This window comes from Hyperolius riggenbachi, chromosome 2, assembly GCF_040937935.1.
Source record: "Hyperolius riggenbachi isolate aHypRig1 chromosome 2, aHypRig1.pri, whole genome shotgun sequence".
In the NCBI taxonomy this organism is placed as follows: domain Eukaryota; kingdom Metazoa; phylum Chordata; class Amphibia; order Anura; family Hyperoliidae; genus Hyperolius; species Hyperolius riggenbachi.
This window is the reverse complement of record NC_090647.1, coordinates 196,314,245-196,340,669: the sequence shown is the minus strand read 5'-3', so window position 1 is coordinate 196,340,669 and position 26,425 is coordinate 196,314,245. Positions and strand designations below refer to the sequence as shown.

The 26,425-nt window shown below is 41.2% G+C and overlaps 1 protein-coding gene across 14 annotated transcripts in view; it reads right to left on the bottom strand.

The window, feature by feature from the left end:
• MBNL2 (muscleblind like splicing regulator 2) overlaps positions 1–26,425 on the bottom strand; it is a 236,623-nt gene that overhangs the window by 140,755 nt on the left and 69,443 nt on the right. For 13 of the 14 annotated variants that reach the window (XM_068267935.1, XM_068267934.1, XM_068267943.1 and 10 more), the window contains one exon: positions 6,795–6,861. The exons of the other annotated variant lie outside the window; for it this stretch is intronic. The gene's annotated coding sequence lies outside the window, so the exon portion shown is untranslated. The remainder of the gene's footprint in view (positions 1–6,794; positions 6,862–26,425) is intronic. 14 annotated transcript variants of the gene reach the window in all.

Genomic DNA, 26,425 nt, shown 5'->3' with positions numbered 1-26,425 from the left:
CCTAGATGGCAAGTTATCTATTTTAAAAACCAGATGACATCCACATTTGATATTTGTTTTGCTTTTTTAAGTTTTATTTAAATATTACAGAAATAAAAAAAACCCCTATGTCTGACAAAGAATATTCTGACGGAAATGTGGTACTACAAACGCTGGAATGAAATTTGTGATAAAATACAGAAGTAGACTTGCAAATAAACAAGACTCAGATTTCAATGAGATCTGGAAACATGGTACCAAAATATTTATAAGGGAAGTATTGTTCTCTACAGGCTGGCAGACCAAAAGGTTATCCTGTAAACATTAACAATGAGCCACTATGAGATGACACAAAATGCTGCACAAACATGATCCATACACAATCTGCAAAAAGAAAACCGGTTGAACAATGATTGGGAGATTGTGTTAGCAAAAGCTGTGTTATACACTGTTTTAAAATAAATTTGACCAAGCAGAAACACATATTCTTAAGTACGGTACATATCAGTCTTCTGACCTACAGATTTACTGAAAGTCAGAAAGTGTTCAAACTGAGAAACAGACACAAAAAAGTAATATAAATGTATGAAAAAAATCTCTATTGTTGCTTTTATGCATCAGAATATGTGTTACATGGGAATAACGGTATGCTCCTAGGACAACCACAATATCATAACATGCTCTGTGCATGTATCAGCTCATTCACAAGACAAATATTTGGGTATCTAGGCAGAAAATGGATATTGCTTATTTTTTTTATCTTTCTAAAAGTGATAGCTTTCACAATTATAAGAGACAGGTATTAAGTGGAGAAATGACTTTATCATATATTGCTATGAATTTGCCAGCTGGTGAAATCATGTATGAGAAAAAAGGGACTGAAAGTAACACGAACATGTGATCAAACAGCCAATCAGAGAATTATCAATCCATCATAGGGTTAAAGGAAATCTGAGATGGAGCCACAACCAAAAAACATACATACCTGGGCCTTCCTCCAGCCTGATCGCTCCCACGCCATCCTCTTCTGACTCCTCATTCGCCAACAATTGGCCCTGGAAAGTTGCCGGGAGTGTTCTGCACCTACGCAGTACTACTATGCAGGAGCTGAATGCTCCCAGGAGCACACCTGGCTGGACTGCTTGTACTTCCCACCTTAGCATCAATTTAGAGAGGGCGGTGAAATACCGCATTTGGACTTTCCCCCCCAAATTCATAAAAGATTATCACGCATGCGGTAGGTTAGTAATTTACCAAAAAATGTTGCTTCAATTCACCAAGCTCTGTTCAGTATGTAGAAGTTTCACCCGCTACAGAGTAGGACTCTGCAGCAAGCTGGTGATAGTGACCTGCACCAGCCGTTCTTGTGCCCTGTGACAGCTTTTAAGAGAGGAAATGGTTTCCTGCATCACTTTAGAAGTGCATGCATGCCACTAGAGGCCACTCTTCTGTGTATCACTATATAGATTTGCACAACTAAAGTTATGCAGAAAAACCTCTTTAAATGTGTCCTCTTGTTTTCTTGCTCTGCCACTGTCATGCCCAACCAGCCAGTGCATCAGATCAAATTCGGTGAGAAGCAGGAAGGGGGATTTTATTATTGGCTCTCTGCTTTCTGTCATGGCTATTGCATGCTATTTGCTAGTTTCCAACAGATCAAAGCTGGAGATAAATACTGAACATCTCTCTTGGCTTTACCACATTCTCTAATCTTTGTGAATTGACACTTACTGACATGTGTTGAGGTATTTACCTCACAAGTCAGTAATTTACCTCTCTAGTCAGAAATTTCAGTTTGCCATGCGGTAACACCCTTAGTGAATTGACATTACACTAAATATTCCGTAAAATTAGCTGTTGTCTGCATTACCTCATTTGGCAATGCTTTGTGAATTGGAGGGCTTTGGCAGCAGTGATAAACTTCCATGGCTTTTTTTCTTTCTTTAGTGTAACTGTCTTGGAATACAATATATTTAAGGATAAAAAAAGGAAAAAACACTTCACCATATTCTCCTACATTAAGTACACTGCAAGCAGCTTAGTACATTTTAATATAAATCTTCTACTAAGTAGATATTAAAACAGACTGGTCGGTGATAAGTATGATACTCTCAGCAAAGCTACAGTCAGTGACGAGGAGGATACTCTCAGCAAAGCTACAGTCTGTGACGAGGAGGATACTCTCAGCAAAGCTACAGTCTGTGACGAGGATGATACTCTCAGCAAAGCTACATTCAGGGACGAGGATGATACTCTCAGCAAAGCTAGTCAGTGACGAGGATGATACTCTCAGCAAAGCAACAGTCTGTGACGAGGAGGATACTCTCAGAAAAGCTACATTCAGTGACGAGGATGATACTCTCAGCAAAGCTAGTCAGTGACGAGGATGATACTCTCAGCAAAGCTACAGTTTGTGACGAGGATGATACTCTCAGCAAAGCTACAGTCTGTGACGAGGATGATACTCTCAGCAAAGCTACAGTCTGTGACGAGGATGATACTCTCAGCAAAGCTACATTCAGGGACGAGGATGATACTCTCAGCAAAGCTAGTCAGTGACGAGGATGATACTCTCAGCAAAGCAACAGTCTGTGACGAGGAGGATACTCTCAGAAAAGCTACATTCAGTGACGAGGATGATACTCTCAGCAAAGCTAGTCAGTGACGAGGATGATACTCTCAGCAAAGCTACAGTTTGTGACGAGGATGATACTCTCAGCAAAGCTACAGTCTGTGACGAGGATGATACTCTCAGCAAAGCTACAGTCTGTGACGAGGATGATACTCTCAGCAAAGCTACAGTCTGTGACGAGGAGGATACTCTCAGCAAAGCTACAGCCAGTGACGAGGAGGATACTCTCAGCAAAGCTACAGTCTGTGACGAGGATGATACTCTCAGCAAAGCTACAGTCTGTGACGAGGAGGATACTCTCAGCAAAGCTACAGCCAGTGACGAGGAGGATACTCTCAGCAAAGCTACAGTTTGTGACGAGGATGATACTCTCAGCAAAGCAACAGTTTGTGACGAGGATGATACTCTCAGCAAAGCTACAGTCTGTGACGAGGATGATACTCTCAGCAAAGCTACAGTCTGTGACGAGGATGATACTCTCAGCAAAGCTACATTCAGTGACGAGGAGGTTACTCTCAGCAAAGCTACAGTCTGTGATGAGGATGATACTCTCAGAAAAGCTACATTCATTGACGCGGAGGATACTCTCAGCAAAGCTACATTCAGGGACAAGGATGATACTCTCAGCAAAGCTACAGTCTGTGACGAGGATGATATTCTCAGCAAAGCTACATTCAGTAATGAGGATGATACTCTCAGCAAAGCTACCGTCAGTGATGAAGATGATACTCTCAGCAAAGCTACAGTCAGTGACGAGGAGGATACTCTCAGCAAAGCTACAGTCAGTGACGAGGAGGATACTCTCAGCAAAGCTACAGTCAGTGACGAGGAGGATACTCTCAGCAAAGCTACATTCAGTGATGAGTATGATCCTCTCGGCAAAGCTACAGTCAGTGACAAGGAGGATACTCTCAGCAAAGCTACCGTCAGTAATGAGGATGATACTCTCAGCAAAGCTAAGGTCAGTGACGAGTATGATACTCTCAGCAAAGCTAAGGTCAGTGACGAGTATGATACGCTCATTATAGCTAAGGTCAGTAACAAGGATGATACTCTCTGCAAAGCTAAGGTCAGTGATGATGATGATGTAGTACATTAAAAAAAAGTTTTTTTGTAACTTAATCCCAACCTCTCTGATGTTCTCTAGAAGTAGTGAGTCAGAGATAAGAATTCTGGGAAATCCAGTCTATCTAGACACAGAATACTGTTGCCATGGTTGCGAGGAAGATAATATATATTTGTTTGTCTTTTTCCCCAGTGCCTGCACTCACAGTACCGTGCCAGTATTCATCTGCTGACTTAATAGGCACAGTTTATGGTAACAATACAAAGTAAACTATTGACGAAAAGTTAAAATGGCAGATCTAGTAATTCCATACACAGCCAGGAAAACACAGTTAGCAATGAGATCTGTACATGATATGTCCACAACAGAAGTACTTGATTAAGGATGCAATGGATGCAGGAGTTTCCCATAAAGGATGCAACTTTTTTGGGACTCTGACGAAGCGGGGGTACCCGTGAAACGGCTGCCAGGCCGTTTACACTTTTTTGTGCTGTGATATCTTCATGTACCTGCTGGATTAAACTTCAATTTGGGCATTTTCACTAGTGCCCTGCCTTCTACGTTCTCCTAAACTGTTGAGAGGAGTAAGGATGCAATGCCTCTGCATTTCACTGAAATAATACTTGCATTTAGCCATGCTGCTTTCTATGGACAAAGATCACATTCATTGCTTCTTTCCTCCGATAATATTTTGACAAGCAAGTAATATTAAATGTTGTCTGCAAGAACAGCATCTCTATAAAGCTTTTACACAAAATTGCTGGACTTTTTGAAAACCAATTTCAATAGTGTGTATTCTTTCTTTCTTTTTTTTTTTTTTTTAAACAATTTTCAATTTTAAGTCGCTGAAGGGGGTTCAGGTGTCAGCACTGCAACTGTAAATGAAAATTATAAGTTGAAAACTAGTGCTAATGGAAGCCTGCCTGTTACGTGCCCCTGTTTAAAATAGAAGACCGGCTAAGCTGGTGAAATTGATTGTAGGAGGCAGCAACATTTTCAAAATGTGCTTGATGAAAACCGTTTACAGATGCCTCTTCACACTTGACATGTACAACAAAGGCTGTGTCTTGGCAGAGACAGGAAATAATGATTGGCAAGGTGCTCTATTTACTGGTTAGGTCACAAATGCTAATTCCAGGCTGCCAGAAACAGGGATGGGAACAAAAAGGGAAGCAGTAAACAATTATTTAAAGGGACTCAGAGCTGACAAAAATAAAAAGATTTATACATACCTGGGGCTTCTTCCAGCCCTATCCGCTCAGATCACTCCCACGCTGCCATCCTCCGCTACCCACAGCTTCGAGAACTGGGTCCCTTCACTTACGTCAGTCGGCTCTAGTCTACGCAGGAGAAGTGCGCTCTTTGTGTATCTCTCCAGCAGCCGCTGAAGCGAATGTAGAGGGCGCACTTCTCCTGCGTAGACTGGAGCCGACTACGGCAGTAACGGGACCCAGTTCTTGAAGCTGTGGGTAGCGGAGGACTGATCCGAGCGGATAGGGCTGGAGGAAGCCCCAAGTATGTATAAATCTTTTTATTTTTGTCAACTCCGGCACACAATGCTGCCTACTTGCCTATCTATCTAATATATGTACACACACACACACACACACACACACACACACACACTGTCCGTCTATCAATTATTTGGTCCGCTACCATGATAAACAATGTTCTCTTCTATGAAAACAACTGATTTTTATGAAAATAAATAAAAACAGTAAGGCTACTGAGACTTCTTACCGACAGCTCCTCATGTGTCGGAAGGACTGCTGACAAGGCCCAGGATAGCCAGGATCTGCCCCCCCCCCCCCCCCCATGCACACTTTGTTTCATTTGGTCTCCTTAGTTCTACAAGACTATTCTATTGCAATCACTGAATGATGGTGATATCATAGGAATGTCCTTGCATATCCACCACCCCCAAGTTAAAATTCTACTGGTGCCCCCTGGACAAGGTTCCCACAACTTTGCCATTATTGCAAGGAAGGAACACTTCATTTCTTAGGAATAGTAAAAATTCGTAGCTGCCATAAAATGTAAAATAATATGTTTTAAACTAAAGCAGAGCTTCACTTTAAAGTGCCAGAAAATTGCAAGCACAGAGCAGCTGTTTTGTGGGTGCTGTTTTTCTACGGAATACAGCATTGACTGCATCAAAAACTACAGCTGAATTTAGTTCATTTCAATGAGGATTGCATGTCATCAGCCGTGATTTGGTCTTGCACATGGCGAAGGTTTTCTTACATAAATCAGACATATACATTCTATTGCATTGTCTAAATCAATTCCACAAGCAACAAAAAGATGTTAAATTCAACCATAGAGAATACATTGTCACCACTTTATATCTGAAATTACAATAAGGATCCGAAATCTCAGGCTTTAGGTAAGAAAACAGGTTCTGTGTATTTCTTATGTGCTGTTTAAAGAAAAAAAATCCAAATCTTTCAACAGACACTACTGAAGAAGAAGGAAAGAGGTTGCTGCAGTGGTTGGAGACAAATACTAATTATTTCCGGAGGACAGTTTTTGACAACATAAATGAGATGAATAGCACAGGGTTGCACTTTTTCCGCAGCTGAGTGTTACAGACTCAAGGAGGTGCCATGTCTGATTATAGTTATTGCTAAGAGACTTGTGCTGCTGCTGTGGAAAATAATATAAAAATGGGGAACGCTATGCGGGAAACTATAGTGTAACGTAATATTTAATGGAGATTATTTGTGGTGCATCAGGCAATATTCTGAAGAGTGTGAGCTGACTGATCACAAATACGAGGATGGGATACCTCTTCTTAGCTGATAGAGATCTAACACCATTTCAGAAACACAGAGTGAGGCTGTTCACACTAGAGGCACTGTTGTACTTTTTTAAGCGCTGACGATTTTCCAAAAGCACCCTAATAGCGGCTACACCATACTTTCCTATGGTGTAGTTCAGATTGGGGAGTAATCTAAAAGGTAAAATCCTGTGCTGTGTCTGTTGGCTACCATATGTAGACATGGGGCTATTAGGAGAAGTCAGAGGTGGGAATATACCCGTCTGATTTAATATTTGCATTGGATCAGGATGATCTGCCCTCAGAGAATATCTAAGAAAAATCCTTTATCCACTTACCGATCTGTCAGCTTTTATGGTTTTTCACCGATATATTTCCCACTTGGCAGGTAAGTGAACCAGGAAGCTGCAATACAGAAACAGGAAACAGTGGTGTCAGCTGCCTGGCTGGGCAATGTGGAAATAATGAGACTTACTGAACAGAATTACAAACCCACTACCAGAATAAAAAAATTGTGCACATATACATATCTAAAGGCACAACTGTCCATCGTTTTAACTGGTCGCCTCTCCAAGCTCAGGCAATGTAAAAGGGTGTCCTCATCTCAGACTCCCATACACAAACCAGCCAGCCAGCATCATTTTAATAACAATGGGAACTGACCACTGATTGGCAATGTGACCCCATTGAAGCACTGAAGTCAAATAAAAATAAGCATCCCAACATGTATCATAAACATACTAGTACCAGAACTTACAGATTTAAAATGGCACAAATTCCTGGATATTGTCCATTTGTGTATCTGGTCTGTTTCACTAAAAGTCCAGTTTGAAGTGACCTGGAATTATACTGTATTTATCCTTTTACCTTGCTGGACCATAGTGAAAAATGAAAGTGCAAGCAATACATGCTACACTTCCATCACTCGAGACAACAGTTCATGTTCATGTCATGAAAATCTAGCATGGGTACAGATGACTCTGACTTTGGGGGTGCTCTTTATGTAAGTCAACACGTTAGATTAATCTTGGGAGATTCCTCCTCCTCTCCCTACACACCACAACAGGCTGAACAATATGTCTCGGAATAACAATCACTGCTAAGCTGTCTCTCAAACACTTCTATGGACATGCATATCTTCAAATACTGATCCTACTGCAATTGTCCAGCATGCTAGGCAGCTTACTTTAACCATTTCAGCCCGCGGGTATTTTTCACCTTATGGAATTGAGGAATTTTCCTCTTTCAGTGCTCCTCCCTTTCATTCCCCAATAACTTTATCACTACTTATCACAAAGAAATGATCTATACTTTGCTATTTCTGCCACCAATTAAGCTTTATTTGGGTGATACATTATGTTTTATTGTAATTATTGGAATTATTTTATTGTAAATGCATTTTAACGGGAATAATTAGGAAAAAAATTGAAAAAAATCATTATTTCTCAGTTTTCGGCCATTACAGTTTTAAAATATCACATGCTACTGTAATTAAAACCCACACATTTTATTTGCCCATTTGTCTCGGTTATTGCAACGTTAAAATTATATCCCTATTATAAGGCATGGTCACAATATTTTATTTGGAAATAAAGGTACATCTTTTCAGTTTTACATCCATCGCTAATTTTTAGCCCATAAGTTTATAATAATATTGCCCTCTTGACGTACATATTTTTTTATTTCCTAAAGTCAGTAGATGTAATTTTACTATCTGGCCGCAAGATGTCCCCGCTGAGCAAAATACTATGTAGCGTACAAGTACGCTACATAGGAAACAATGTGTTACTACATTGTTACTAGGGAAGTGATGCAGGTTTCAACAGAAGCCAGCATCAAGGGTGGCCTGCGGGAAGATTAATGAATGGGAAGATCCCATTTATAAATCTAACGATTGGGCGGCGGAAAGCGACAGAAGTTGTTGGCGGGAGGAAGCGCAGCAGCTCTATTTAAGAATAAACACTGTTTTTGAACAGTTCGAATTGTCCGGACATGTTCGGATTGTCCCCTGCTGCTAGCAACATCGCGATTGTGGGTATTTGCCCGCAGGATCGCGTGCAATCCCCCCCCCCCCCCCAAACTGCAGGGACATGGCTAGCGCGTCCCTGCGGCTTTAGCAGCTACCGCTGCAGATGTAAAGCTCACATCTGCGCCGCATAAATGGTTAATTAAGGTGAGCAATTAAACTTAACGTGTGCATACTGCATATGTTAAGTTAATAGGCTGTAAGCAGTTTATACTTAATACATGCAACACTTGTTTACTTGCATAACAGGTAATGTAAGTGTTGCATGCATAAAGTAAGCTACACTATTTGCGCACCTCCCTATGTAATATGCGCAAACCTGGTAAGCTTATCATTTGCTGTCTGCACACATTACGTTTACTGACCTTTTCTGTCTCTAAGTGACAGAAGTAGACAGCTTCTTATGATTATCATTATGTGATTACATATCAGCACTGTACAGCATCCCTTTCAAAATTCCAAGAAATACAAATTTCCCCCGTACTCAGAGGGAAACGGCCAACACTGCAAGCCAAATATTCACTGCGACTCCCCGTACACCCTCTTTGGGTATACCATGCATGGAGACTGTCTGGTCAACAATTGTTTTGCACTGCTTCTGCATCCTCACAGACCACTAGAAGGTTCACTTTTCCTCATCATGGTCCATGGGTATGCACAAGCAGAGGAAAACAATTTTTGACCAGACAGTCTTCATGCATGGTGTACCCAACAAGGGTGATGTATAAGGGTACTATGTATGCTGACACATGCTGAATACACCTGTTTGCATCTGTTATAAACAAATTGGCATTACAGCGTCCATCTTCATGTTACTGACTGATCCTTAGGGGTGCTCAAAATCTAATCACTATCACAATCATAGTCTAATGTCCTTATCGTAGTTTGAGGTAAATTTGGGCAGCGACCACCAACTAACATATCAGTATGATTTTCGGATGTGGGAGGAAACCATAATGCCTGGAGGCAACACAAATAAACACAAATGCCAACTTGAGGCGCGTACACACGCCGTAATTTTTTCAAACTACGACCCACCCGCGGGGCGGTCGTTCTGTCAACAGTTGCACTCGAGTACAAGCTGTCTGATGACAGCTTGTACTCACGTGCAACTGTCATCAAAACGACCGCCCCGTTTGAAAAAGTCTGCCATGTCTATGCACCTTCACAGTCTCAGTAATTATCCTATTTTGTTCCCTTATCTTCAGAATCAATTTAAATTATAAAGTGGTTTACAAAAAGAAAAGACAACAAATAATGTATGCAAAAGTTTTAAGCCGCATCTACACGCGTAGATGCGGCCGCGATGTTCCTTCTCAATCGAGCCGCTGATGCGGCTCGATTGATAAGATCCGACAGGACGGATCTCCGCACCGCCGATTCCCTGCTCGCTCCCCGCAAGGGGACAATGGCAGAGAATCGAGCGGAAGATAAGCGGGGTGGCGCTGGGACGAGCGGGAATCGAGCGGGTATTGATTCCGGCACACGCGCGGCGATCGAGGACGGGGAAGAGGCGATCCGGAGATCTACACGTGTAGATGAGGCTTTAGATTACTGCAGTGTGTTTTTTTTTCCTTAAGACTGTATTTTAATTGCCATCAGGGCAGCAGGATGTTTCAACTTCCTACCTGAACTGTTTCACTCTGTTTAATCTAATTTTATTCTAGCACACACTTGAATCAAGGATGCCACCATTGTTATATGTTCAGTGCGTACAACAAAGATTTAAAGAAAAAAAAGAAGCTTTTTCTTCTATTGTAGCGCTATAAAGAAACAGTGTGACTGCAAATGGCTGCCTGCAGTCTCTGATAATGTTGATTTCCCAGCATGCATCTTTTTAAACATGATCTATTAGGCATAATCCAATAATGAAGAGCCCAGGCAGCAGCTTCTAGCCTTTTCTGCCCTGAGTAACATCTAGGTCTGCTACCAGCTGATAATCAGAGATAATCAATTTATTCTACAGAAACTCTCCTCCAGAATTAATGGTGAAGCAAGTGCTTGATTTGTTCATGTGACTGATTAGTAAGTTTCTGATTGACTGGACATAATCACATCATAAGACAAGAATGACCATGTCTCCACCTGGATTTTAGCAATTATAGCGTACCTTATTTAACGTACTATAGCATAAAAGTGCACAACATTTCGGCCTGTGGGCCTTTTTCTAGTGCACTTGAAAAAAGGTCCACAGACTAAAATTGTGTGCATTTTTATGCTATGGTACGTTAAATAAAGCATGCTATAATTGCTAAAATCCAGGTGGAGACCTCGTCATTCTTGTCTTATGCTGTGCAACTTTACACCTTTGGTGGATCCGGGTGTGGCGTAGCTGACTCCCTGGTGCAATGAATTAAGCAGTGTGAGCAGCAGGACAGCCCTTTCTCATTGGACATAATTCCATCTCAATCCTGTTTTATGTGTAGGCTAACACAGGTAGTATTGTGTCCAGACAATATATCTGCTTTAAAAACCTTTAGGGGGGGGAGGAGGGGAGGTTGGTAGAGCTACCTTTCTGCACACACTGGAGTGAGGAGTAAGGATAGCACGGACCCTGATTCAAGCAGGAAAGGCATGGTTGCAATTATTTGGGAAGATCACATGATCTTAAAACCGAGGACCTCATAAGTAAGCATGACAAGGGATTTAAGGATGAGTGGTACATTAGACTGTTGGGGAAAATGGCAGGGCAGATTAAGCAAAACAAAAATCCCAGAGCTGAATTTTAATCAGGATGCAGATGCAAAGAATTTGCTTGTGTCACACAAAAAATAGGACTGGTTGAAGTGTAATTCAGATGTCAGTAATGGGTGATTACAGCTAGGGTTTTAGCTTCAAGAACCTAATTAGAGTGAGTGCCGAGTATGAAGGCCTGTGACAGGCCGTCCAGCAGCAGACAGACGTGGTGAAAGTGATTGCTGACTGCTTGTTTTCCTGTCGGATGCACCAGAGCAGCTGAATGGATGGAGGAGGGGGGCAACATGTGTAGCAGATGGTTTTTAGACATAATAGTCTAAAATTGACAAGAATCATCAGTGCTGCATTACCTGTTGCTAATCTAAAACGAATTTGACTTTCCTTAGTACCGAGCCTTTAAGATAGCAAGTGCGTGCAAAACAGCATTCATAAAATTGTGCAGATTCATAGCTGTGCTTGCCTACTTATAAAGATGACCATAGATTGCATGTTGCAGTCCAATCATTTGATCAATTAAATTATTAATCAGGTACTCTGGACATGAACAAACCCTGTCAGCCTACATACTCTTTTTGGATTTAATAACTGTACTACTCCTGATAATAATGTTTTGATTGATATCATTTAGGGTCAATCAATTTTATTTGGCTGAATAACTTTGCTCTTACAGGGAATTTGACTTGGCAATTGCTTAGCGGACACAGACAAAACAATACAAGGACATACAGTGTGGATATTACAAGTCAAGGACAGTATATAAGTTAAAGAGGTGGTAAACAGGGTGAAACATCTTTCATTTTCAGTTCAGTGCTGTAATGCTTTTAAGTCCTAGCAGCTCTGACGTGGTTCTGCTTTAGCATAGCTACTGCCTGAGTGAAGAAGCTGTTTCTGTGCCTGGAAGTTTTTGTTGGGACAGACCAGTATCTCAGACCTGAAGGCATAAATTAGAAGATGTAGTGAACAGGGTGAGAGGGGTTATATCAACAGCTTATTTAATAATACAAAACTAGCTACTTTCAGTCAATTATCAAATATACTCAGATATAAAACAAGATTTGTTTGCCCTCAAATTATGGTTCACATCTCTGATATGCACTTGGTGCATGCTGTAGGAAAGGGGTGGCGTGAACTGGTATAGATATTTCCTGTGCTTTTTTCCTATGTCCCATCTCCATCATGCAACCTTGTTCTGAGTTCTGCTGCCCATTTCTTTCATTTAGCTTCTCTGTGGATTGTATCTCATAGTGAGGCTGATTGATGGTAGGCAGTGGAACCCAGAACGAGACTAAACCATGGTGGTGGTACTATGAAAAGATTTTGCTGCTTGACTACAACCGAACAGACTGTTCTGTTCTATGAAGACTGGAGAGGGCCAGCGAGCAGCACCTGACCAAGGGGCACCAACCAACAGTACTCATTTAACATTAAAGCAGTATTGTCACCATAAAAATCAAATTTCAACAGCAATTGGTCTGAGTGTATTAAGTGATAAAGATGCTAATCTTGCATTCAAAACTTGCAAAACGTTTTCTGCTGTTATGGTTTGTAGTCATCACATACTTTAGGAGCACTGGCCCTAGTGCCAAAGAGTGCCAAAGAGTTGAATGCTGGGAGTTCTTTTTATCTATAATATATTCCTCATCTTCTATTTATTTCCCTGCCTAGCTGCTTATCAGAAACACTGATTACTTGTGTTTACAAGCAAGGCTGAGGTGACTCAGTGATTGGATGTGTAAATAAAAAGAAGACAGGCACCTCAGTGGGAGTGTCTGAAGACTGTAAGAGGAGGGCAGCTAATGAATACACAATGAGCAAGAGAAGGGAGGGGGGAAAACAAGAGTCAGGAAGGATATGATGTCAGCATTAGCTGGGCAAGATGGCCACTGCCTAGAATAGGATTTTCTGCATTTCCTTTATAAAATTCACAGGAATCATTACATGGATAGCACAATACATCTGTTATGTAAGTAGAAGTAGTATTTATCTACTTATATATGTGTTTTTTATTTCTAGGTTAGCATGGGTGTTGTGTGTTATTTAATAGGCTAAACAATGTCATTGGACACCTGTATTAATGCTAGATTTTTTACAGAGACGACCATGAACAATCATTTCAGGTGAGAAAAATCTGGTGTCTTTATGAACCTTTCATGGCTGTAGCATCCAAACTGTACAACATTGCTCTCCCAGAAGCCACTGCTGGAAGCTCGCCTGCCTGTAATAACGCAGTAGTCCACCGTCAGAAGATGCTGGGTCCCCAATATGGCGTGACACCTTAGGGCACTCACTGGGGAACCTCGATGAGATAGTTTGGAAAAAATTCGTCATCGGTTACAACTATTCTGAATTAACTAAATTCTACTGTACAGAAATTCTATTCAAGGAGAATTAGTGTAGTAGAACGTGATTTATTTGTAAGTCTCTGATTTGATTGTTTTGAGCATGTCTCACTACTGCTTCATGCATAGGCTAAACCGGGAGACAGAAGTAAGACACGAACAGATGACTAGCTAAATCAGAGCCTTACAAATTTTTCACCTGATCAATCTGTTTCACCATAAATTCTATTTGAGAAAAAGATTCTGTAGAGTATAATGTAGATATTTTAGAATAAATAAATAAATCTGATGGTCAGAAATCCTTTTATTTGGGGCCCCCCTATCCAAACATAAAACCAACCTCCTTTCCCAATAAACCCTCACTAGATAAAAATTACAGAATTGTGTATTTATGCAGGGCTACTAATAAAGCATTGTTAAATTGCTGTGGTTAAAGTAGATACAGGCGCTGATCCAGCCTCAACTCCTACGTATAGAATTCACCAGCTGCTCAGGAAAACCACATCCACAATCGGTTTTAGAAGTATAGAGACAAATCCACAGTGCTTGGTGATCAATAAGGCATCTGCAGTATCACCACAGTGCTCAACAATAACGTATCACCACAGTGCTCAATGTTAACGTTGTTAAATTGCGGCTATACAACTTGCATCAATTTACTAAAAACTGAAATGGTACAGAAAAATAAACTTTGCCCTGTTCATAAACACTCTGAGTCTTTGTGCAATTAACACAACTATGTTGCACAGTAGAGACGCTAGCTCACTGTAGAAAACGCATTTGCAGACCACAAACCACACGCCCATTACACAGTGATCTTTCTGTGTTAGCAGTTCTATTGTCTGGTTTAGGTCACATGATTTGGAAATATCAGATGAGCTGTCTGCTGACAACTGATGGAGAAAGAAAATATAATGTCTCCTTGTTGAAAATAATGGCCTTTATTGATGTTCTGGGAAAAGCCAAAGCTTGGCTCCATTAGTGGGAGAGTGTGCACTGTTGACTGCAAACTTCTCTGTGGCCCTATAGCAGGGGTCTCAAACTCGCGGCCCGTGGGCCATTTGCGGCCCTCGATACAATATTTTGTGGCCCTCGCCGGCAAAAGCTTCCTTATAGTTCGCTTCAGTGCTCCCAAGTAATCCGCCACATCCCCGCCGCTAAACGAGGGCTGCAGAGCCCCTAAATCGCCAGGGGGGCAACCCTCCGGCATTTCCAGGAAGGGGCAGAGCTTTCAGCTTCAGCTCTGCCCCTCCTGACGTCAATCGCCGCACAGATCGCTGCCTCTCCCCGCCCCTCTCTGTGAAGGAAGAGTGAGAGGGGCGGGCAGAGGCGGCAATGCACCGCGTTTGTGAAATTCCTTATGCGGCCCAGCCTCATCCTGACTTTGCCTCCTGCAACCCCCCAGGTAAATTGTGTTTGAGACCTCTGCCCTATAGAGATGAATAGTCAACAATAATATGCTCTTGTGAAGAGATGTGGTGTGCCTCCTGTTTATAGGTACCATGCCTGCCCTTTTTTATATTAAAATGAAAACCGATGGTACTCATTTCTAAATCAGATATTTAAGTAAGCCCCTCAATTTATATTTAGTATTAAAGTGGCATGTTATGCACTAGAAGGTATTTCTCCTCTCAGGATTCTGTCACTTCATCTTAGTACATGTCTATAAAGCTTTTTTATTCCTTTAGATTACATTCTGTATGTTGAGCTTTAGTAGATATATCTTATTATCATTTATATGGCCTACTCTGCAGCAGGAATACTGATCCAAGGTAACATGTCAAACAAGCATACAGGACTATCTCATCAATGCTCATAACTCTCCTTAAAGCTGCATATTGAGCCAGGTTTTATGTGACCTTGCTAGGGGTGATAAAGCCTTTGTAGAAAAGTATCTCTTCCTGTCACAGGAACTGGCAACAGTGCAATGACAGTTCGAGCTCGCATACTGTTTGGCTAAACTAAGGCCATTCCTTCATTTCCTGTCTTTGTTACATATGCTAAAGAAACAGGAAACTCCCAAGTACTGCTGGAAGCTTGGGAGATATCTTCAGGTAGACAGCAGCTGGCAATACTGTTTTTAGCTGGTAAAATGTTCATTAACTTACTACAGTCCCTCTAGCCAAGGTAAAAATTGGAATTTTATAAGACAGCAACTAGTAATGTTGTGAGTAGTTAGTAGAATTTTTTTTTTATGACTGAAAGCAAACTTTTAGTGGAAAAGAATCCTGTGTTATAAACTCAAACACACGTTGCTTTTTTTCCCCAATCACGATGACGCTGTCCTCCCTCCCACACAGTGATAGGAAAGCCGCAGTATTGGGAGGAGCTGATAGTGCACCTTAGCACATCCATGCCACTTAGCTGTCTATGTGATAGGCCTTAGGGAAAAACTAAATTGTGAGTTTACTGTCAGAAATTTTGATTGCGATTCGATTCATGATTTTCTTCAAATCAAGCTTTAGCACTACATTCACAATGTACAGTAACATTTACAAACATCAATTGACAAAAATGACATCATACTATTAAATTGCTAGTATGATGTAATTTTCTGTCATGTTTATAAATGTTACTGTATTGTGAATTTATCAAAACAAATAGCTATTAAAGCGGAATATAACCCTGCATTTCAACTTTGCTCTAAAACATTATTTACAGCATATTATATGCAACCAGCATTTTTTTTTTTACTACACCAGCATTGGAAGGGTTAAACACAGAGGTTTAAAGTTCCGTGGAGAGATATGCAGAAGTTCAGATAGATATATTTAACTAAATAGAATGTAGCAAGTGATAAATGTTACACACTCTTTGGCTGTCCTCCAGCTCCTTCTCAGTCAGAGAGAGTGAGTCACATTCCACACTTAGATACATTTATGTAAACAAAATGTATCTATGTAAGCTTCGGATGCGTCTGCAGTTCTCTCCAGGAACTTTAAAGCTCTGTGTAACCCTTCCAATGCTGGTCTAGTAAAAAAAAAAAATGCTGGTTGCATATAATATACTGTAAATAATGTTTTAGAGCAAAGTTGAAATGCAGGGTTATATTCCGCTTTAATCGAATGCAAACATGTGTGTGACTGCGGGAGATGGGAGGTTAAGTTTAGTTAAAGTGGACCCGAACTCAGAACGTCCTCACTGCTTTAAAAGATATGCGACAGCATAATAACCTTTAAACAAAAACATTTCTTTGTTATGATGATCCTTCCTGATTTATGGAAGCAGACATATTGTTAATATCTTGTGCATTCAAATGAGCTTGTCTGCCATCTCTGCTATGGCAGCCATGTAACACAGGGGAGAGAGAGAGATCAAATTACAACTTGCGCTTATACACAAATGGGAATAAACAGGCTGAACTCTTTACATACATACAGGGTTAATTTCTCTCTGTTTTTCTTCTGTTCTGTGCAAGAAGAGTTCAAGTCCAGTCCGGAAGTGCAGATCCAATGCATATCAATCTCCTCCTAATACAAAGTGTTGGCCGCGTTCCATGATTCACTACCGCACTTGCTCCTTCCGGCGAGCCATAATGACGTGGAACGCGGCCAACACTTCACGTGTGAGGAGAATTATGCGCTTGGAAATGCATGTAACGTGCAAAATTATACACATTAAAAAAATCGCTGCTTTGATGTTTATGTAATCGTCTTGCCTCACATTGCTATTTCAATTTAAAAACAATATATCATGCAGCCCTACCATGTGACCATTCATGACATTCCTCCCTTCGTTTGAATCGTGACGTTCTCCCTTGTTCTCGGATAAGACTGCAAACAGCAGTATTGAAATTCTTGGCGGGCTAAAATGTAGTCAGAAACAATAGTAGACAGATTTGACTGTCGTCGTCACAGTAGGAAGAAAAAGTTATCATGGAACAAAAAGCTCTCGTTACATTCTTCTGCTGGATGAAATAACAGTGGATTCAGTAACATAGATCAGCACATGTTGAAACAAGTGAGCAGAACACTATGAGGTGCCCGATGAAGATAAAAATATTTAAATCAGTTTAAAAATTGATGGTATGTTTTGGCTTACCTACAATGATGTTAACCTGACAGCAGTAAAGGCAAATAAATTACTGGACAGCAAAAGACAAGTTTTTCATGAGTTGCAAGTTCACTTCCTCAGATCAATGTGAGTATCTAACTGGCAGCTCAATACAGCATGAGCACCTCTCACTTCAGCAGGCAATCAATTGTGTGGTAGTGACTGATCTACCATTTTGTCCTACTCCACCTTGATCAGATTTGAGGTGACCACTAACATTACAATTTGGCAAGCAATCGTTTATGAACGATTATTCAAAAGAACAAATGGAATTGAACGGTTGGGACCACTAAAAGACAAAAATCTCCTAACCAATCCGATCAGATGAATTAAATCGATCCTGTCACTCTGATCAGATAGGTGAGGAGACTTTTGTCCATTAGTGGTCCAAAAGGTTCATTTCCAATTATTCATACGAATACTGCTGTCTGAAGTCAATTCAAAGTTCACCAATCATATATGTTGAGGTCAAAAGATCACTGGCAGATCTCATCAAGGAGAATGTGATTTTTTTTAAGCCATGCATTTGGTAAATCAGGATAAATGACTTGAGTGCAGTTCTTTTCACACAGTAAAACTGCAGCAAAAGCCACTGATTCCATCTAAAGCCTGTTTACAAAAGGGAAAAAGTTGGTTTTACTCTACATTCACCCTTGATTTGCTGTGCTAATGTATGGGTTTCTTGTTAAAGGACAACTGCAGTGAAAAGAATATGCAGGCTGCCATATTTATTTCCTTTTAAGTAATACTAGTTACTTACATGGCTATCCTGCTGACCCTCTGTCCCTAATACTTTTAGACATAGCCCACTAACAAGCATGCAGCAGATCTGATGTTTCTGACAATATTGTCAGATCTGTCAAGATTAGCTGCATGCTTGTTTCTGGTGTCATTCAGACACTACTATAGCCAAACACATTAGCAGGGCTGCCAAGCAACTGGTATTGTTTGAAAGGAAATAAATATGGCAACCGCCATATTCTGCTCACTACAAATGTCTTTTAAATACCAGTTTCATAATATTTGTTATGCTAATAAGCCACATGTTAAGTTTATTGAAAAGACTAGTAAGTTGAATCTTCAGTATACATGCCTGATGGATGTTACATTTTTCTAATTAAACCCCAAAGAGACCAATTATTGTTTTCTAAATGACAATCTGCAGAAAATTTACTGCCCATTCACCACACATTTGTCCAATTACCTTTATATTTACCAGCACATGATCTGTGTGCAACATCTATAGTAATATTATAACTCTCTTCTCTACCTCCACAAAAGGCATACCATGAATATAAACCACATGTTACATCAGCAGCTATATTAAGGCTCATTTACTTGTACAGTGACAGTAAACAAAAGCCCCTTGTTTTATTATCATAGATATAAACTTAGTTTTCCACTTTATACCAGCTGTTAATAGTGTTGTATTTATAAAACATGCAAAAACCAGTACGTTTGTAGAATATTGTATGATGGCAAGGAAAATGTTGATTAAGGATAATCTAATCTTACCACTTATCTGAAATTCTGTTTTCCCCATTGCAATAATTCCTTCAGTAACTGTGAAGTTCTGAAGAACCTCTGCAACTAGGCCAAAGTGCTTAACTTTGTGAAAAGGGCTAAATAAAGTGAGGTGAGTGTCAACTGCATACAATTTTCTGTGCAATCCGTGAAGGCTGAAGAGCAGACAACTCTTCACATCCTGAGTCTATGTATACTCAGTTGACATGCTCCTGCTGACTCAAAGGAGATGTTTCACTGACTCGGCAGATGCCTGGATCTGAAGAGATGCCTAAAGCTTGGTACACATGCCAGATAGCTCTCGGCACAGCGGGCACTAATGGCCACCACAGCTGAGAATCTAGTGCGTCCCACAAGTTTGCTTACAGATCCAGAGACCACTCCATCATGCACTGTCCCGTCTTCCCTACTCTCCTCTCCATAAAAACTGTACACACCACTTAGGGGTACCCAATTATGTTTCTTTGAGGAGTTCATTGTCGACAGTGTCACCTAAAGGATCGAGCTCAATCCGTACAGGCGATAAGAATATTGTCTGTGTACACACCATAATTCTTCATTGGCCACAGAAATTTCCATAGGTGTTTAGTCTGTGAAAGACACGCATCTCGTTTTATTTAACCATTTCACTAGGTCAAATACCTAAGCTAGCAACAGGGTAATTTAATTAGCTATTAAATAATCTTCCAAAGACTACTTGAATTAGTTTAGACTGCACAGAAAGCAGGAGTGAACCAGGAGCAGATGTAGAGGCTTGAAGCCTGATAGTAAAGACCAAGGCAAAGCCAGTTATGACTTAAAGCCCCCCCGCCCACTAACCTCCACACATACTATCTAATGATACTGGGAAGAACTCTCCTTTACTTGAAATCAAGTTAATGCATTAGAACTAGTTTAAAAAGTTACTTATGTTTTTGCTCTTTAGCATTGGTCCATGTCACATTCTTTAGGAGAGAATTCTCTTAATGGATGAAACTCCACTGTATTAAATTTGGAGCTGAACATTGATTTCATGCTTCGAGTATTTAAATGTATAATTGGATTAAATTTTATCCGCGCTTCTCATAAAGCACTTTATCTGACATTCTGCAAACCACAGGAGCGCCTACATAATATAGGGGACTAAAATCCGTAACATCATTCAAAAGAGTCAATAACATTAAATTCCAACTATTAAAGCTAAACTCTAGCAAACATTACAATCCACCCTTTCCAAGTCAGAAAATGCCAGATTGTATAAGTTTTTGAATCTGCCTCCTGTATTCCCCTGAAATGCAGTTCTCAGACTGGAGAAGATGACATGCTGCACTGTCCTGCTGGTTTTACATTAACCGCTGGGCAAGACAGGCAACTCTCTTATGATATTCTGGATCGGCTGGGCTAAGATGATGTAGAGGATGGACTAATGGTAACCAAGCAACATTGAGTTCAAGGGCCAAGGTCAAGGCAGGCAGATAACGAGCAATAACGGGAGGCAGTTATTATTATATTAATTTAGCAGTTCATATCTTTTTATCATTGGCAACAGATTACGACTCCATTCAGGCCAAATATATGAGAGTTTTGTTATACAAAATATTGAAAAGCTTGAAAAGAAAATGTCTCAAACAGAAGGAATGTATCTCAAACGATCAGAACGGTTAAAGCAAACCTGGAGCGGGTTTGATATTCACCCATTTTTACCAATTCCATGTAGTACGAGGGCCAAAAGATTTTGAATACTTTGAACGGATTGTGTAGTTAAGCTTTCATACTACATGGACGTGGTACAATTGGCTAATCAAGATTGGAGTCTAAGATCCCGTCCTCACCCTGTAGTCGCAAAACGCTAGCAATTAGCACTAGCGTTTTGCACTGGTAATTTTACCAGGGCTGTGGAGTCGGCACAAAAATCCACCGACTCCGACTCCTCAGTTTAGGATTCCACCGACTCCTCTAATTTGCATATTACAATCTTGTTGATTGAAAGTATGTAACATGAAATTCGTCTCTTAACTGCCAACGCTTAGGAATTTTAAAAGACAACTGAAGTGAGAAGGATATGGAGACTGCCATATTTATTCCCTTTAGTCATAGACTAAGACTAGTCCTTGGTAAGAGTACTTGTAAAAGGTACAGACCGGAACAAAGAACATCTATCAGGCTCTAGGCAATGTAACTGTGTGTACATGTAAGAGTGATGTGCAGGTACTCTTCAGGGGAATAAGGAGATTCTTCTTCTATTGCACATTCTTCATGCACAATCTGAACCAGGTTTATGGGTGAGAAACACCTCTGTGTTCAATGTGCACAACATTCTCATCAGCTCTGTGGAGAGTGCATATGTAGAGTATAGTACTACTGTGTAACAAAGTAAACCTGAGACATATGAAATTAAAGTTGTATACATACCTGGGTCTTCCTCCAGCCCCCTTCAGGCTAATCAGTCCCTCGCTGTCCTCCTCCGCCACCTGGATCTTCTGCTATGAGTCCAGGTACTTGAGCCAGTCTGGCGTAGTGCGCATGCACACACTCCGCCGCCGGGAGCTTACTACACCTGCGCAGCACTATTGCGCAGGTGCAGAACACTCCTGGCTGTGGAAGCGGCATGCGGCCGGACTGCGCTGACTGGCTGAATTACCAGGACTCATAGCAGAAGATGACTCCGACTCCACGACTCCGCAGCCCTGAATTTTACTGCGATTATAGTGGTAAAATCACTGTACATTCTTGCGATTTTTGAGCAATCACGATTAGCGCTTTTTAGCATTCTAATTGTGATCGCTCTAAAATTGCGGTAAAATGCTGCATGTAGCACGTTTTGCAATTGCTGCTAATCACGAATCACTGGTGATCGGCGGCAATGAGATTACTTCTATAAAATTAATATTGTGCTAACGCTTTAAAAAGCACTAGCGATTGCCGGCAATTCAACGATTAGCGGTAATCGCCTGCTAATCGCTTTAGTGAGAACGGGCCCTAAGAGTGGCCTGTTAGATAGAAACCAATTTTAATTAGTGTACTGGTTAAGCGCTCTGCCTCTAGCAGGAGACCAGGGTCTGTATCTCGGCTCTTCCAGACAACACCTATGCCTATAGAGAGCGTCCTTGTGACTGCAGCGCTGGAGCTTTGAGTCCGCCAGGAGAAGAGCGCGATATTAATGTTATTTGTCTTGTTGTCTGTGTTTAATTTAACTTCGGAATGATCATTTAAGCAACCGTTTAATGGATCAGTCTGACTGACCTGCATATGGCCAAATGAATTATGCCTCATAACCTTTGCTGCCCTCTGTTCAAAATTGGCACCTTTGGGACTCCTTGGAAGGTTTCGAAAGGCATCCCTGAGTACAACCCAAGACAGATCTGCTCATCTTTGGAAGTACTCAGGGACAAAAGTACTTCTGAAGCCTGAGCCAAATACTTATTTGACAGTCCAATTTCACTGAGGGGATGGGGGCCTTTGGGTGGGATTGGGTGTAATGAAGACACGGAGATATGGCCCTATGGGATTTAGAGCCTTCCCTCCAAATAGGTGAGTGTCAAACTTTTTTTGCAGCTTGCTTCAGGGTCACTAAGTTATGATGAAGCACACAAAAACGAAGACTGGTATTGTCTCCGGGTACATTGATCAGGTATGGCTAGATTGAATTACAAGTCTTTACGCAGGATGAGGCATTTCCAATGTACTGCATTCCAACTGTGTGTGTTAGCTGAAGTTCTGAAAAAATCTGATATTAGATTTGACTCTAATCCAATATGCTATGATCTTTACATATGCATGTACAGCCTAAGGCCTAATACATAAAGCCCAATTTAATCAGCCACTTCATAATATTTCTAATTTATAGAACTGTGACATTCAAAGGTTTTAAGCTGCAATATGTTTTAAATTCTGAAGAAGGCCTGTCTTGTGAGGTGCCTGAAAACTTCCCTGAGACTTGGAACTGACCTCTTATGCCTGACTGACAGCTCCACAGACAGTAACGTGGATACTTTCTTATGGAAAAAAAAACTTCATATCAATTGAAGACAACTGAGGTGACATGTGACATGATGACACGTGTATGTATAGTGCCAAGCACACAAATAACTAGGCTATGTTCCTTTTGTTTCTTTCTCTGCTTGAAAAAGATAAACATCATGTGTGTAAGTGACAGTTTCTGCCCGGGTCGGACTCGGTCAGACTATAGCATAACTGTCACAGATAAGTAATTACAGCCATAAAACACAGGAAAGCAGGAAAGAGATAAAAGGGGTCAATAATTCAGAGATTTGAGCTCTGAAATACTTCAATGAAGGTGTAATTGAGCAGAGACAATGAAACAGTAAAAACTATAGATTTAGGCTACTTACACACTAAGACGTTGCGTTAGGTGCTACGTTAAGGTCGCATAACGTGCACCTAACGCAACGTATGGTGGTGCGGGAGAGGACGGTAGAGTGAGTCGCGTTAGGCGGCTCTATCCGCATAAGGTCTCCCAGGGTGGCGCTGATTGACTGGCGGGACCACGTGATGCGGAGCGAGACACTCCGCATCACGTGGTCCCGCCGGCCAATCAGCGGCCGCCAGTGCAGTGCATATTAAGTAGCCATGTGCGCGGCTACTGTAGCGGAATCTCCCCGCCTCCTCTACGCCCCCCACTGAGCATGTGCAAACAGTCTAACGCGGCTAAAGCCGCTAGAACGCACAGCATGCTGTACTTTCACTACAACGTGCAGCGTTACATGTAACGCAACGTGGGCTGTGTGAACAGCCCACTTGTGTTACATTGCTGTGCGTTGGGGGAGCGTTACAGGCTGCACTAACATGCGCCTGTAACGTCCCTGTGTGGAAGCAGCCTTAAATATAAAATAAAACTGTGGGATATCTAAAAAAAAAGTCATTTTTGGGAGACTGAGGATAGATACAATTGTTTTTCTCATCAGTTTATCTTCACCCTCTGTTGTACACTCCAGTTCAAATACACAGTTCACAAAATGAACATGAATAGCGCTCAGGCGGTCTCCTGGTCTTTAGATACCAACAACCCACACTTCAGCAGCCTACAAGGTAAAACATCTCAATACAGTAGAGGCTAGGTTATCCAGAACTCAACTTACCAGCAGTCTCAACTAACCAGCACAACTTGCCAGCAGTACTCACAGTGGTGAAGGCCAACATCTTAGGCTGTTTGTTGGCTTTGCTGTGTTTAAACACTTCAGCTCCCCCAAGATTAATATACTTTCAGTTACCATATTTTATCAATACAGAGTTCATGGTAAGTATATAGAGTGGGGTATAGCACTGTAATAGCTAAATGTATTCTTAACATTGAGTCTCAGACCAGAAAGCACACTTATCCGAGCATCAGCCGATTCCGGCCCGAAAGCCAAGACTTTATTGTATTAACTAGGTCTTAAAGAGACTCTGTAACAAAATTTTCAGCCTTATTTCATCTATCCTGAAGTTCCTGTTCTAATGTGGTATGTCTTACTGCAGCCTTTCCTAGTTGCACAGTGGCTGTATTATCTCTGTTATATAATCTAATCTTCTTTCCTCTGACGACTTTGTGGGGCTCAGGCTGGAATGTGCTGCTCTGCTTGTGATAGGGTAGAAGCTATACACACCTTCTCCACGCCCCCTGCAGGCTCTGTGTGAGTCACAGACTGAGCTCCTCTCAGCCTATCACAAGCTGGTTAGCAGCCATGTCTTTTGTTTGTAAACCCTGCCTAAAACTGGCAATTACAAGCCAGGATCGCAGCAGGGAGTGGCAGAAACAGCACAGAGGGGCCCAGGAGAGCATAATGAATAGAATGGTATGCTTTATATTGCAAGAATTTTAGAGTACAGATTCTCTTTAAAGCACATTAAGATATCTTATGGACACTCATTATGTTGTGATGATGCCCAAGTGAAGAAGCTGCTAGGATAAAGCTTTGTGAAGTCATTAATATTGTATAAAATCATTTGGATAGGTTTTTTCACTTTATTTTAGGGATGTGTTTTGAATGGATTGATATTTTAAATAAAAGTGTTTTTACTAGGGGCCCGTTTCCATTAGAAGCAGTGCCTGAGCCCAATGCATGCATTGTGTGTGGAGCGGAGCATTCCGAGAATCTGCAACATGCTGCAGATTCTTGCACAGCCGCATCCGCCCGCCATCCCCTCCATACACTTCCGCATTGGGAGATGGGGGAGTGATGCGGACACCAGCGGAAGTGATTCGTAGCTGCATCGCATCACTTTCTGTAATGGCAAGAAGTTTTAAATCAGGATGATACCATTTATTGGCTTCTTGCTTTTACTGATAGCTAACACGGTACAATACCGTACTGCTATTTTCTGTAATGGAAAAGCGTCCTAAGACAGTGATGGCTAACCTTGGCACTCCAGCTGTTATGGACCTACAAGTCCCATGAGGCATTGCAATACTCTGACAGCTCTAAGCATAACTCGGGGAGGCAGAGGCATGATGGTATTTGCAGTTTTGTCACAGCTGGAGTGCCAAGGTTAGCCATCACTGCCCTAAAGTCCCTCCACACCATTCAATTCCAGACGCGATCGACATGTCCGATCAGGATTTGATCAATCGTGTGATCGATTTGCATTGAAAACTAGCCAAAATCGATCACGATCGAATCCCGATAGGACATTTTGGATTTAATCGATCTAATCGAATTCGATCCAATCGAATTCGATCGCGCCTGGAATTGAATGGTGTAGAGGGGGCTTAAGAGATAGTTTTATTTCTATGCCTTGAAGAGTTGGTCTGAGACATCTTTGGATAATAACCATAGGAGGACAAGGAAGTGCCCTCCACCAACACAGCCAGTTGCCACAGGGGAAGCATTTACACTACTAGACCTTTATTACATTGCAAATGACGTCTTTAAATCTGGTAAACTGCTGAAGTTTGGGGAGACAGTGGTGGGATTCTAGAGAAAAGACAGTTTGAGTGCTACTTGTGCTAATTTTGTGAACAGTAGAATCCATTTATAGTAAAGAACAAGGGAGCTGTAAGTTACTATAACAGAAGTTTACTATATCAGGATTCATCATACATTGTATATTCATATAGTTGCATGGTCTGGATCTGAGGACTGAGTTTACTATAGCAAGAGGTTTACTATATCACAGTTTAATATAAACAAGATACTACTGTAGTGTACCTAGGACTTAAGCTGGTGGTCTAACTCAGTGATATGCAAACTTGGCTCTCCAGCTGTTGAGGAACTACAAGTCCCACAATGCATTTGCCTTTATGAATCATGACTGTGGCTGTCAGACTCCTGCAATGCATTGTGGCACTTGTAGTTCCTTAACATCTGGAGAGCCAAGTTTGAATGCATATGAAAAAGTCTTCATACCATAA